Source organism: Gossypium raimondii, chromosome 8 (genome assembly GCF_025698545.1).
Source record: "Gossypium raimondii isolate GPD5lz chromosome 8, ASM2569854v1, whole genome shotgun sequence".
Classification (NCBI taxonomy): Eukaryota; Viridiplantae; Streptophyta; class Magnoliopsida; order Malvales; family Malvaceae; genus Gossypium; species Gossypium raimondii.
Window position 1 is genome coordinate 22,298,818 of NC_068572.1, and position 13,337 is coordinate 22,312,154.

Consider the following 13,337-nt stretch of genomic DNA (forward strand, 5'->3'; position numbering starts at 1 on the left):
TTATTTTCAAAAGCTATTTAACGAAGACATTTTCCGATTACCAAATTCTAATTTTTTGAACCCAATTTTGGACTATAATTTCCAAAACTAACCTCGAAAATTCTAGACCAAATTTTGGGATGTGACAAAAATCATATTAGTAGTCATTTAGACTCTATTGTGTATGCTAGTTATTGCTTAATCGCCTCTTCCTTTGGTTCGATCCTTGGAATACTTTGGTATTTCATTATAACACTATAAATATTACAATTGACCTATACGCTTGTAGTAAAATCGAGCTTTAAAAATTATTATATAAATTCAGTGTTTTAATTCGCATACGCGCAGTCGATCAAGTTGTTGGCGCCGTTGCAGGGGGAAGACGGTGTAAGATTGTGTAATTTTTAGTGTACACTTTTAAATAAAGATAAGTAGCCAAAATAGGATTTATAGAAACGACTTTAGTTTCTTTTGGTTTTATTTTGATTTTAGATTTAATTAATGTTTTTTCAATCTTTCATGCTTGTAGGAACGTTGTATGACTTAAACCAGTAACAGTGTCTTACCATTTGAGCCGGAACCAAAACGTATCATCATAGATGCAAAGAGGCGCAACATCCGAGAGACATACCATTTCTATCGAGAGAGCAATCTTTCAAAATCCACAAGAAGAAATTTGACAACCATCACAACCACCCATAGAGCAAAGAACTTTGCGTGACTATGTGATGCCTAACATAAATGTTGTTCGACAGCCTATGAATGAGGATCCAAATCAACACCTTAAATAGTTTCTAACCATTTTTTATAGTTTCAAGTATAATGTGGTATCTGATGACACTATTCGTCTTTAGCTATCCCCTTTTTCTCTTATTAACGATGCTTTTATGTGGTTAGATTCATTGTCAGTAGATTCAATCAACACTTGGGACAAGCTTGCGAGCAAATTTTTGGCAAAATACTTCCCACCAAGCAAGACAATAAAAACTCGGATAGACATTACAAATTTTTGAAAATTGGAAGGAGAGTTATTATATGAGGCTTGGGAGCGCTTCAAATTGATGTTGCACAAGTGTCCATACCATGGTTTACAAGATTGGCTCCAACTTCAGGTCTTCTACAACGGACTTAATAAGAATTTACGCTCTAGTCTTGATGGAGTATCTGCTGGAGCATTCATGTCAAAGACCTATGCTGAAGCTTGTCAACTAATCGAGGATATGGCGATGAACTCCTACATGTGGCCGGCTGCGCGGTTCACATATCGAGACAAACAAGCCACAACAAACATTATTAGTGGCGAGGATAAATATCAATAAGTCCTCGAAAGGCTTAATCAATTAGAGATGAGTGCGACTAAGGTGCAAGTCCAGAACTAGCCTAATCTAACTAATTTTAATGTAGGACACAATGAGGAGAGAAACCATATAGAGGTGAATTATGTGGGGAATAAAGGATATAACTCTTACTCCAACACGTATAACCCCGGGTGGCATGACCATCCTAACCTTAGGTGAGGAGGGAACCAAACGAGACTTTCGTTTCAAAGGAAGCAAAATGTTAACCCTCTAAAACCCAACTCACCATACCAACCCTAATTTCCTTTTAGAGCACCCAAGACCAAGAGAGGAAACCAACCTATAGTAGTGACTTGGCATTACCAATTAGGGTAAGGTAGAGGAAGGTTTGCATGTAATGCAAGCTGATGTGTACCAAATCCATAGAAAACTTGACCAAGTTTTGCAACTTTTGCAAAACAATTTAGCCTTTAGCATACTCAGTAATACTAAACCTTATTTGAAGAGAGAAGAAAAGGAGCATGCCAAAATGATCACCTTTAGATTTGGGGTTGTGGTTAAGGAACCTATCTGACCAAATTGTGGGGAGAAAGAAGTGAGTGAGAAGGATGAGAGCATTTGCATTGCTAATGTTGGAGACGGGGTGGTAGAGAAGGAAAAACCTGAGAGTGATGCTACACAAGTCGAAACCGAGGATAAGACCATTTCACTACCACCACCTAGCCCAAGACCCATACCCTTTTTGAGCCACCTAAAGGAGAAGAAGAAGAGGGATGGCGATGAATTCATAGACTTCTTTAAGATGTTTAAAGCCTTGAATGTGAACCTCTTCTTATTAGAACTCCTTGAGAAAATTGCTAAATATGCCAAGTTCCTTAGGGAAGTTATGTCTTGTCGGAGGAAAATAGGGAGAAGAGAGCAAATTGTACTTAAAGAAGAATGTAGCGCAGTAGTGTCTAGAAGAGTTCCTCTCAAATTAAGGATCTCGGTAGCTTTACCTTTCCCATTGAGATAGGTGGGGTGACTTTCAGGAAGGCCCTTTGTGACCTAAGTGCCAGTATTAACCTCATGCTATTCTTAATTTATAGGAGATTAGATTTGGGAGAGCTTAAGAACACGGAAGTCACTTTATAATTAACCAACTGATTCTTAGTATGTCCCAAATAAGTCCTTAAAGATATGTTAATGAGGGTTAGGGAATTCATGTTTTTGTCGACTTTATCGTGCTTGACTTCAAGGAGGATCTAGAAATTCTAATACTATTAGGGAGACCTTTCTTGGCTACATCTAGGGCTACTATAGACATAGGACGGGGTGAATTGACTATGGACATTAAGGGGGAAACAGAAGTTTTCAAATGTTTCAAACCCGAGTCTAGGTCTAAGGAAGTGCAGCCATCACAAGAGTATAAGTGTCAAGTAATTGAAACAAAGACTTATCATGCTAACAAATTTTCAAATTTCAGAGAACGGTTTGATTTTTTAGGTATTCACAGGCCACGCAAAAGAAACAAGAAGCAAATGAGGATAAGATGAAAAATGTGATTCCTAACAAGCTCTAGGCGCGTTCGAGTGTTGATGACACCGATGATACACCATTTCGATGGTGTGACTGACCGCCTGAAGTTGAATTTTTAACTCACCGCCTGTGGCGAATGAATAAAAATTTCTAAATAATTAGATGTATTGAGCATGGACTCCATTTATTTCCTGCATTTAGATTAGGATTTTAATTTGTGTTAGTTTAATTCTAAACTTGGTAGGTCAAAGTTTCGAGGATTGGGATGAAAATTAATAATTTTTTCGTGGCTTTGGGATAATTCAATAAAATCGCAATACCTAGGGGGTGACCGCCTCTGGACGTACTAACATCCAGAGGGTGAATACTGTAGTAAAAGATATATTAACAAGGTGGTATCCATAGTATACGGGTCCAATTGTAATATAGTTACGATGGAGTAGGTGAGACTCCGAGGATCGTACCCAAGGGAGGCGAGTGCTAGATCAATTTTAACGTAAACATTGAAAGATCTAATTAGTACTTTAGTTTAGTTATAGTATGAAGGTAAAATAAAAGGAGTTTATAAGGTTTTTATAATAATAAAAATCAAATAATATAAATAACTAAAATTTGAGAGATTGAAGAAAAGAAATAATCAAATCTGGTTATGGGTGATTAGCTTGCTTCGATAATCCCCATCAACTGTCATTTTGGGTTCCTCGTCAATCATCTAGTTGCTATCCCAGGAGGATCTTTCGATCTTCTACTCAAATAACGAGTTGACGAGAACTACTTATCTTCCAACCTCACAATCCAGATCGGTTTAGGGTGCAGGTGTTCACAGATGGGCCATACCAATTTTGGGTTAATTCCCACCTTGATGACTTCCCAGGGTTGTCAGGCCTAGGGTTTGTTTCACGTTCTTCCTTTACCAAACAATTGACCCGTTGAGTATCCCTACAAAATAGTTAACAGATCATACCTCTGCTCGCTAATCCCCTATAAAGAGATTAGTTTCTCATGGTTCCATAGACAATATAGAATCAATATAAAGAGAAAACATGCTAAATAAATAGAAAATATAGAGTTTACAAAAGAGCCTAATTGTATTAAGATTGATTGCGAATCCACAATGTTTGACTGTCTCCATAATACATATCTCTCAAAATAGAACAAGAAAAAATGAAAATAAATCCAACTTAAGAAAGAAGAAAACTAAAGTAAAATTAAAAGACTAAATCTAGGCTAAGTGAATGGTGTCAATAATATGTGACAAAGGAGCCTATTTATAAATTTTAAGTGGCCGTCATCCTTAACCCTAGGTCAGCTGACGTTCCCAAGCTTTAAGTTTGATTGTGCGGACCAAAACACCCCTGTCTCATCTTTAATTTTCATCTAGTGTTAATGTCGCGACACACTAGTACCTGTGTCGGGACATAACAGTCTGCGTAATCCTTTTGAGCTATCTCCAAGGCTATGTCGCGACACCCATAGGCTGTGTCGCGACATTGAAGGCATTTCATGATTTCTCAATTCTACTCCCTATGTTGCGACATCGGACCTTTCTTGTTGTGTCATAGTGACTAGTATTGATTTGGTACGCCTTCTAATGGTCTTCTGCGCACTTATAAAGTTCATTAGCTCATGCTTGGGCCTTATTCGGCCCCAAGCTCAATAAAAGACTCAATTTCCACATTTTATTAACTTAATGTGAACTTAAGAAAACATAATTAAAACTTAAGAAAACGCTTGTCTTCAAGCTCCTAAAGTGCGAAAACTAGTTTAATCTGCTACATTGATTTGTGGGAAATTAGGAAGGAGATCGTGATTTTCTAGACAATTTCAAGAGGAACCAAAAATCTTTTAGGTATTGCAATATTGGGTCCCTGATATCGCAGTACCCCTAGAAGTTTGTTTTACATTGTGGTATCACGATACCCAACCTTTGGTATAACGATACCTCAAATAGAATGGAATGTGGGGAGTCCCAAAGTAGGGGATATCGGATATCCACTATAGGGTATAGCAATATCCAAGTCAGGTCAGGCAATACCCAGCTTCAGGTATCGTGATCGTCACATTTTAGGAGGCTTTTTAAGCATACCAACCCTAAAAAATTTCAATCAATCTTCATCATTTCTATATTTTGCAACATAAATCCTTGAAATAGTTATTTTCCTTTCATATTTTCTTCCAAGCTCTCCCAATTCTCTCTTCAATTCTTTTAATCACGCTTTTGTTAGTTGATTTCTGTTTTTTTATTTACAGGTTTGAGTTCATCCTTGCATCGGATCAATAGAGAAACGTTGCGTCAATCCCCTTTGAGAACATCAAATCATTTTGGTTAAATATTCCTTTTCTTTTAATATGTTCTTGAATTTTTGGTTTCTTTCGTTTTGTTTTTTTATTACCGTTGTTATTTGATTGTTGGTTAGTAGGCTAGTTTATAGTATTGTCTTATGAATTGCTTGTTAAAAGAAACAATTTATTTTTTTCAAAATGCCACTAAGAGCCCCCAAACGATCTCGCACCCAATCCAAACCTGTCCTATCATTGGGATATAATGAGGACAAATTTGAGTCTGAAGAGGTGGAAAAATATTTTCAATCAATTCAAAGTTGATCATTCATTTATGAACGTGGTTTTGTCTTAGCCACCCCGGATTATCACGAAATTTGGAACTTTGTTTGCCAGCATCAGTGGAATCAATTTACGATTCTACCAACCACGCCTGCAGTAATACCCATATTTCTACTAGAGTTTTACACTAATTTAAAATTTACAAGAGATAATCAGATATATGTAAGGCATAAGTGGATAGACATTGCCCCTCAATGTATTTGCGAACATTACGATGCCCCATTTTATCAAAGAGGCGATATTCAAAACATGGACCTCGATCATTTTACAAACATAGATATGAATGTCGTTTAAAATTTTTAATCAGGGACCTAGGCGTATGGAAATGTGACAGGGCCACCGAATTTCCACTTTCTTTTAAACAAGAAATTATGTTCCCTATAGCTAAAATGTGGATGCAATTCATTTGCACACATGTTAGCCCTTTACTCAACACTAACATTGTTAACGTATTTCGAGCTGTGCTTTTTTTTTTCTCCATTTTGCAATATAAGTGTATCTGCTTAGGCCGCTAGATTAATTGAGAAATGAAAAGCGTGTGGCAGGAGGTAAAGTTGGGATCTATATTCCTCACCTGATTACAAATTTATGCCATAAGATGAAGGTGATTATAGACCCAATGAAGCAATCCCACCAAATGGTCCACAGTATACTTGGCGACTCGATGCTTTATCAGTTCCAAGCTCTTCACCGAGAATAAATCAAAGACTGGAACCAAAAATGGAAGAATAATATGGACATACCACGTACTGTCCGAAGAAAGCATCTACTAAATTCGCATATAGGGGTCTCAAAAAACAACTTGAAAAGTTGTTTAGGGAGATCCAATATGCTAACCACAGATTGGATGCAATGAAACTTTTCACGAATACATTCATGGAGAGCTAAGGGAAATATCCTATTTAGTGACCAACGAGGTCCGATGATAAGGACACGAAGGAGGAAGTCAACGGGGAAGGGAACAAGGAGGAAGAAGGTGATGATGATGAAGCTACGAAAGATGATGACGCGACACCATACTGTGACAACTTCGAGGATTTAGTTTTGTCTACACAACCATCCACGAAAGGCCCTATCATCAGAGAATCAACCGAACAATCTAAATTGCCTTACAAGAAGTCAACCGTGCAAGGCAAGTGAAAATAAATAGTAGGACCGAGCAAAGGCCCATGAGGATGACTCGAATTAGTTTCATGTCTTTTGTATTTTATTTTTAAGGCGACATGTAAACTATTCAACACCTTTAGCTTATCTTTTTGGACATTTTTATTTTATGTTTGTTATTGTTCTTTTTCTTTGTTTGTTTTTCTTATGTGCAGTGAGTTACACTAAAAGGCTACAAAACATATAAAGCTTCAACGAGGAGATAGACACCCGAGCTAGTCTGATGTTCCATTCTAAGGAAGTCTGGTAACCTACTAACCTTCCTTTTGTATGTGTGTTTATTTTCTTATGTTTATTTTAGTTTTTATGCATTTTCAAAAAAATTCAAAAATATTTTTCTTCTTTGTTTTTATTTTTATTACATGGTGTTTGGACTAATATTAAGTAATAAGTTAGTAGTTTTACATATCAAATGCGTATATAGGATTGCCAAACTTGTAAATTTTGAATGATACTAGATAATTTCTTACTCTTAATTGTGGATTAATTAGTTCACTTAGTTAATAGGTATAATAGATTAGAGGCAATAACCGAAATGAAAATGTATAAAATGTACTGTGGGATGAATAATAGATATGAATCATTGTAGATAAACAATTTGAATTGCTAATTGTTAGTTTAAATATATGCATGCTTAATAGACCGTTGCTAGGTGACTAATCTGGGAAATACCATAGGAATTGTTTGTATAGCCTTGGGCTTAAATGACCAACCTTAAACATTACATTATCCCTAGTTCTCGAATTTGAGCTTTATTTTGCCCTTCTTAATGAACCTTTATGTTTGAAACCTTGAGCTGAAATTGAGTTCGAAACTCAACCCTGCATAGTGTTTGAACTTTGTAATGCACTATTGAATGGATGTTAGGCCATGGACATCGAGAGTTAGGTCAGAACATTATAGAGGCTTCTCAAAAAAAAATGTACTCAAGTGATTAGTGAATAGGGGTCGAGCTAGCTCGTAATTGATTCTTGCTAGAAATAATGATTAAAAAGAAAAGAATAGTTTGAAAGGAAAAAGTGAGGATCAAAAGAATTGCAAGAGAAAAGAACAAACAAAGTATAAAAATGCACAAAAACAATGAAAAGAATGGAGCATAAAATAGTCTTGAAATCATAGTGCACCAAAAATGAGCTATATCAACCATTTTCTTCCACATTATTAGAGAAATAAGGAAGGCAAGAGAAGGAGAAATAAGACAGTGAGATGTAACGATCACATTTGGGGGGAATTGAGAAAAATGCCGTGTGTTATACTATTCATAATGCTTGAACCATTTTGAGATGAACTTCCTTTGAATCAGTACCAAGTTAGCCTTAGAACATTACAAGCCTAAAAGACCTTTGAGACCTGAATAAGTCATCGACACATTAATTTATATATAGCTTGCATTTGTTAGAACGAGCATGAACAATCTTTTTAAATATCTATGAGCGATCCATATAATTTATTTTGAAGGATAACATTTATACATATGTTCATTTAAATTGCCTCTACCTCTATTGACAATTTAACTTCTTAAACCAATAATGTCTACATTAAGAGTAAGTAAATTAGCTAGATATCATTCCTAAGTTGAATGTGAAGTAATTCTTTTACAAATTTGATGTTGTGCGACTATATAACTTAATTACCTAATGTAGTCCAAGAGTCGTATTTTTGCATTTTTTGTGTGTTTGCTTGAGGACAAGCAAAGACTTGGGTGCGACAGATTAATTTCCCACAAATCAACGTAGCTTTTTCTAGAACAAAATAAAGGTTTTAGCATAGTTTTTCGTTATTTTCATATTTTTGGATAATAAGTGACAATTTCTGAATTTTGTTTATTTTTTGACCCAAATTGGTTGTTAGTGCCATTTGGAGGCCTAAAGTGTATTTGAGTGATGTAGGGACGTGTTGGAGGTTGAAAACGAGCGAGAACGACACCAAGTGAAAAGTTATCATGATATCCAACCTTTAGGATTGCGATACCTCCGACAGTGTAGAAGAACAAAGACTACCTTTAGTGGTATCGCAATATCCCCTTAGGTATCGTGATATCCACCTCCCAAGGAAGACCCCAAGTTTCAACACTGCTTAAGATATCGCGATATCCTCTTCTGGGCATCGCGAATCACCTTCGTTAGAGGGAAAAACCTAGACAAAAAGGGCAACCTTTCTCTACCCAACCCGCCAATCACAAAAAGTGTTAGGCATTTTTGGCATCGAAAAGTCATCAGAATACACTTCAAAATAGCCAAAAATTACTGAGGAGGAGAGACACACACATTAGATAATTTAGGATTAGTTTTCTCTAGGTTTTCTTTACATTTTTAAGGTTTTTAATTTTCTCTTCCACTACTTTAGATTAGAGTTTATTTTTGTGCATTTAACTCGCATTCTTGTTGTTTTTTATTTTAGTTAAGTTGGTTAACACTGTAGCTAAGGTTTATTTACATTTCCAGTCTCTTTTCTTCTCTTTCAAGACTCTCTAAGCTTTAGTTTAATGTATTTTAGTTTATTTTACTTTAAATCTGTCTAAGCTTGTTCCTTTTATGTTTCTTGCTTTAGATTTCTCTATTAAATGCTTTTGGTTTCATGCTATTTAAGTTTTCCTGCATAAAAGTCTTAAGTTTTATATTTTTCTCAAGTTTTACATGAATGCCTTGCTTTCCATTACTATGTTTATTTTCTTCACTTTGAGCATGTGTAGTTAAACCTTTAAGGAGGTTGGTTGATAGAGATGTGGATAAACTAAACCATTTGGATAAAATACTAAATTGTAACAAATTGAAGTAATTTGAATAAACCGAAAAATTTAGGTTGTGACTCCCCTAAAGGACTATTAAGATAACGTGAAACCACAAGGTAATCTTGTTATGCACTCGTTCATTAGTCTCGAATTAACCTATGAAGTCAGAAGATAAGCCGAACAAGACCTACTTCGCCTAAGTTGGTAAAATTTAGATCAGAAGATAAATTAGAGCCACTTAGTAATTTTAGCGATTTATATCCCAAGTCCAAAATTTAGTGAACCACATCGAAGTCAAGCAATCCCCATTAGTTATTTGCTAGATAGTCCCTTTAGTTTACATTTCTTGCAATTTAGTCCTTAGGGTAAAATATTTAATTTTCTTGCAAAAATCACTTTTATGGATTGTCATACTATAAAATCATATTAGTAGCCACTTAGACTCTATTGTGTATACTAGTTATTGCTCAATTGTCTCTTCTTTTGGGTTCGATCGTTGGAATACTTCAGTGTTTCATTATAACACTATAAATATAGGTTGGAGAGATAAGGGAGTATCAAGCTAAGCTCCACTCAAGGTGACATGTTGGTGTACTGAAGAGTGCTTAGATTTATGCTACACTTATGGGACATGTTGAGACTCATTGAGTCATTTTGAGGCATTATAATGAGATTTTCTTATTTAACAGTAAAGAACATATGAATAAGATTATGTTTTCTGAAATATTATGTTTTACAATTTTAAAGCTATCTAACAGTAAGTATTTGCAAACTAGACTTTGCATAAGTATGGCGCACCCAATTCAGAATTCTGTGACTTTTCCAAAACTTTTGCTTAACTTATAATTTCTGTATGCTATGTGGTTATTCTTTCCTGTATATTTACTGAGTTTGCAAAGAACCCACACACTCATTTTTAAACACTACAGATGGTAGATCGCATGGGGAGTAGTAGTGAGGTGAGTGATCCAAGCGAAGCGCAATTACTAAAAAGGTGAAACAAGTGAACTCTGGATTAAAGGCAATGAGGAAAATTGCTTGGCCTTAGAGTTATCTTTTTGATTGACTTTGTCAAATGGTCTAGGAATTAGTTATTTTCATCATTTCTTATGTTTCTTTATGCTTTTATTTGCGAGCCTATAATACTTTATAAACACATTTAAATTTTAAGCATATGAATATAGTTTAGGCTTGTTTAAAATTTTCTTAATTTACAAGTTCATATTTAAGTGATTAATCTCTAAACATAGTGTTCGACATAGGCAATAACCTAAAATATTATGACAAACTTATATGGAGTTCGAAAAATTTGTTGCGAAGTGACAGGGTTGTTGAACTATGCTAAGTGCGAACCCCAACGATTGGCGAACTACTATCAACGAATCCTTAATGAATTTTGATATACCATTTAGCAAAAACCCTATGAACCGTGTTAAAAGTATCTAAACACATAGAGGTGGTTTGCAAGACCTGTCCTATTTAAAGAAACTTACCCCATAAAAGACATAGAATGTGCGAGCATTGTAGGGGTACGAACCCTAATGTAAGATAGATTAACTGTTATGTGATGCAAGGTACATTGTTTTGCAAAACTTAAGGTTCACATGTCCTTGAATTCCTTTCATTATTTATGACTTCGGGAAAAGAGTAAGATAAGACCTTGCAAGCAAAGTAGGTTTGCCTATTTTTTCCGTTGCGTATCAGGAAGCAAGCAAAGTAGTAAATTGAATCTGGATGAGTCTATTTTTACATAAAAGAAACAGAGCAAGAAAAAGAGTTATGTACTTTGAGATATTTGAAGTTTAGTTAGACAGAGTCAGAATGAGTTCGGAATCCTCTGTTCTAAATTTGGAAAATTATAAAAAATTGTACAAAAATAATTATAAGATAAAGTTTATATTTTTAGAATCCTAAGTGAATCTATTTTCAAGAGAAACAAACATAAACAATATCTGAATTTTGTACAATGAGATAATTAATTTTTAGTGAAGAGAGGTCAGAACTGTCAAACAGTGAAATAGGGGAAACTTTAAAGAATAAACTGTACTATTTGGCTTAACCAAAAATTCTAAAAATTTTATGGTATGAAGATATGTGAATCTAATTTTGGGGAAAATTTACGGATCTTAATTTGGAATTCTGTAGCTCCTGATAAAAATAATTTAGTGACTCTGACTCGAATAGACAGCTTTGAATATACATGTGAGTGAATAGTGAAATTGTAGTTAATGTTTTTTAAGTGTGTTATACACATTAAGGATGTGGAATGGAGAGGAGGAGGAGGAAAATTGGAAGAACATATGAATGCTTTGTGTATAATTGGCCATATGCTCGATTATAATCGATAAACGATTGAAAAGAAGTGATGTTTATAATTGTGCATTATTAGTTATAGTTAAAGTTCGTGTGAGAAAATAAAGTTTCATAGTATGTGTATGTGGTATACTTGATATATGATTTGGTGTGTAGCAATGTCAGAAATGGTTTATGAATTAACTCATGCTGATAAGTTTGATACATAAATAAATGTGGTGCTTATCCATGCTTATAATGCCTATACTATATGTTGATTTGGCTAGCATGTTTGGTGTGTATGCTTAAGCTTTGGCCAAGTTGTGGCTGGATTATGCCACATTAAATTTATAAAATTATGCATTGAGATGGTAAATGTTTAGATGAAAATATGCTTGTGATCATAAATTTATTGAAATGGTTTATCATGGTTTATTCAAAAAGACTAACTTGCGACTATGGTTAAGTGTAATGTTTATATCTTGTGTGATATGCATAGGAAACAAGAGTGGAAAGGAAATGAAATACTAGGTTCATGCTTGAAGTGTAAAATGATGCAAAAAGGGGACGTTAGGTTAAACGATAAATATGTATTAGTATTGAACTTAATGAAATTGAATTGTACGTGAATTAAATGGAAATTGCAAATGATATTATTTGAATTAAATGAATTATTGTGGTATTGAAATGTATATTGGATTGAGAAATTGAATTGAATCGTGAAAATGAGAATCATGAATTAAATGAAATGGAAATGAAGTATTGAATTGCATGAGTATGTATTAGGTCTCAAAAGCCCTATTTGTTACAAATATAGTATTTTGAAGTTATAACGTGAATATTTATAAAAGCATGTTAAAAATTTGAAGAGTTTAAATTTGAATGAAATTTTATAACTCGGTTTAACATGTTTATAAGTGTATGTGTTCTGGTAATGCCTCGTACCCTATTCGGTCGTCGAATACGAGTAAGGGGTGTTACAATGTGACATTGCCAGATTTTGTCATAACGTTTAGACTGGATTTGGGGTGTTACATTTAGTGGTATCAGAGCTACAGTTTAGTCGATTCTCAGACCGAACATAGCATATGTGAGTTCAGCTATACATGCCATGTTATGACTCGTGATGGTGTGATATCTCCGGGCTCTAATGAAATTATTTTGTTAAGACAGAGATGATTTTCAACCGAGCTATTTTCGATAATGCTAAAAATGATATTGACATAGATGAAATATGCTCACGTTATGTTGGAATTTGGAAAGGTAAGAATGAAAATTCGTGATATGTATGTGTTCATGTATGAAAAGAGATGATCATAAGTTGAAAAAAAAACGAAATGAAAGTTTATGTTGTGATAAGCTCATCCAAGTATGTTGGTGATTATATGATGCTATGTGCTCAACGTATTTGATTAAGTGAATCTGGTAACCGAATTTACTTAAATAGATGGAATGTGTGTTTATGTACATCTGCTTGAATAAGTGAAATCAGTACGTTCATATGATAGAATCTTATATTTAATTGTTAAATTAGAGGTAATATGATGTTTTGTTTTATGTCTTTATTATTGAACCATGAATATTATAATAGTATGAAAACTGAATTAGAAGATTAAATTGAGTAGAACGCAGGAATGAGTACTTTTGTTAAGTGATATGTGATGAATTGACGAAAAAGACCATGGTTGGACTATGGCAACATGTGATATGTGATTTTCGTATAAGACCATATC

At 34.5% G+C, this 13,337-nt stretch overlaps 1 non-coding gene across 1 annotated transcript; it reads right to left on the reverse strand.

Annotated features, from left to right (window-relative positions):
- Positions 1-963: 963 nt before the first annotated feature.
- On the reverse strand, positions 964-1,069 carry LOC128032231 (small nucleolar RNA R71). Its single transcript, XR_008188359.1, has one exon. It is a non-coding gene; the product is annotated as a small nucleolar RNA R71 (small nucleolar RNA).
- Between the last annotated feature and the right edge of the window lie 12,268 nt (positions 1,070-13,337).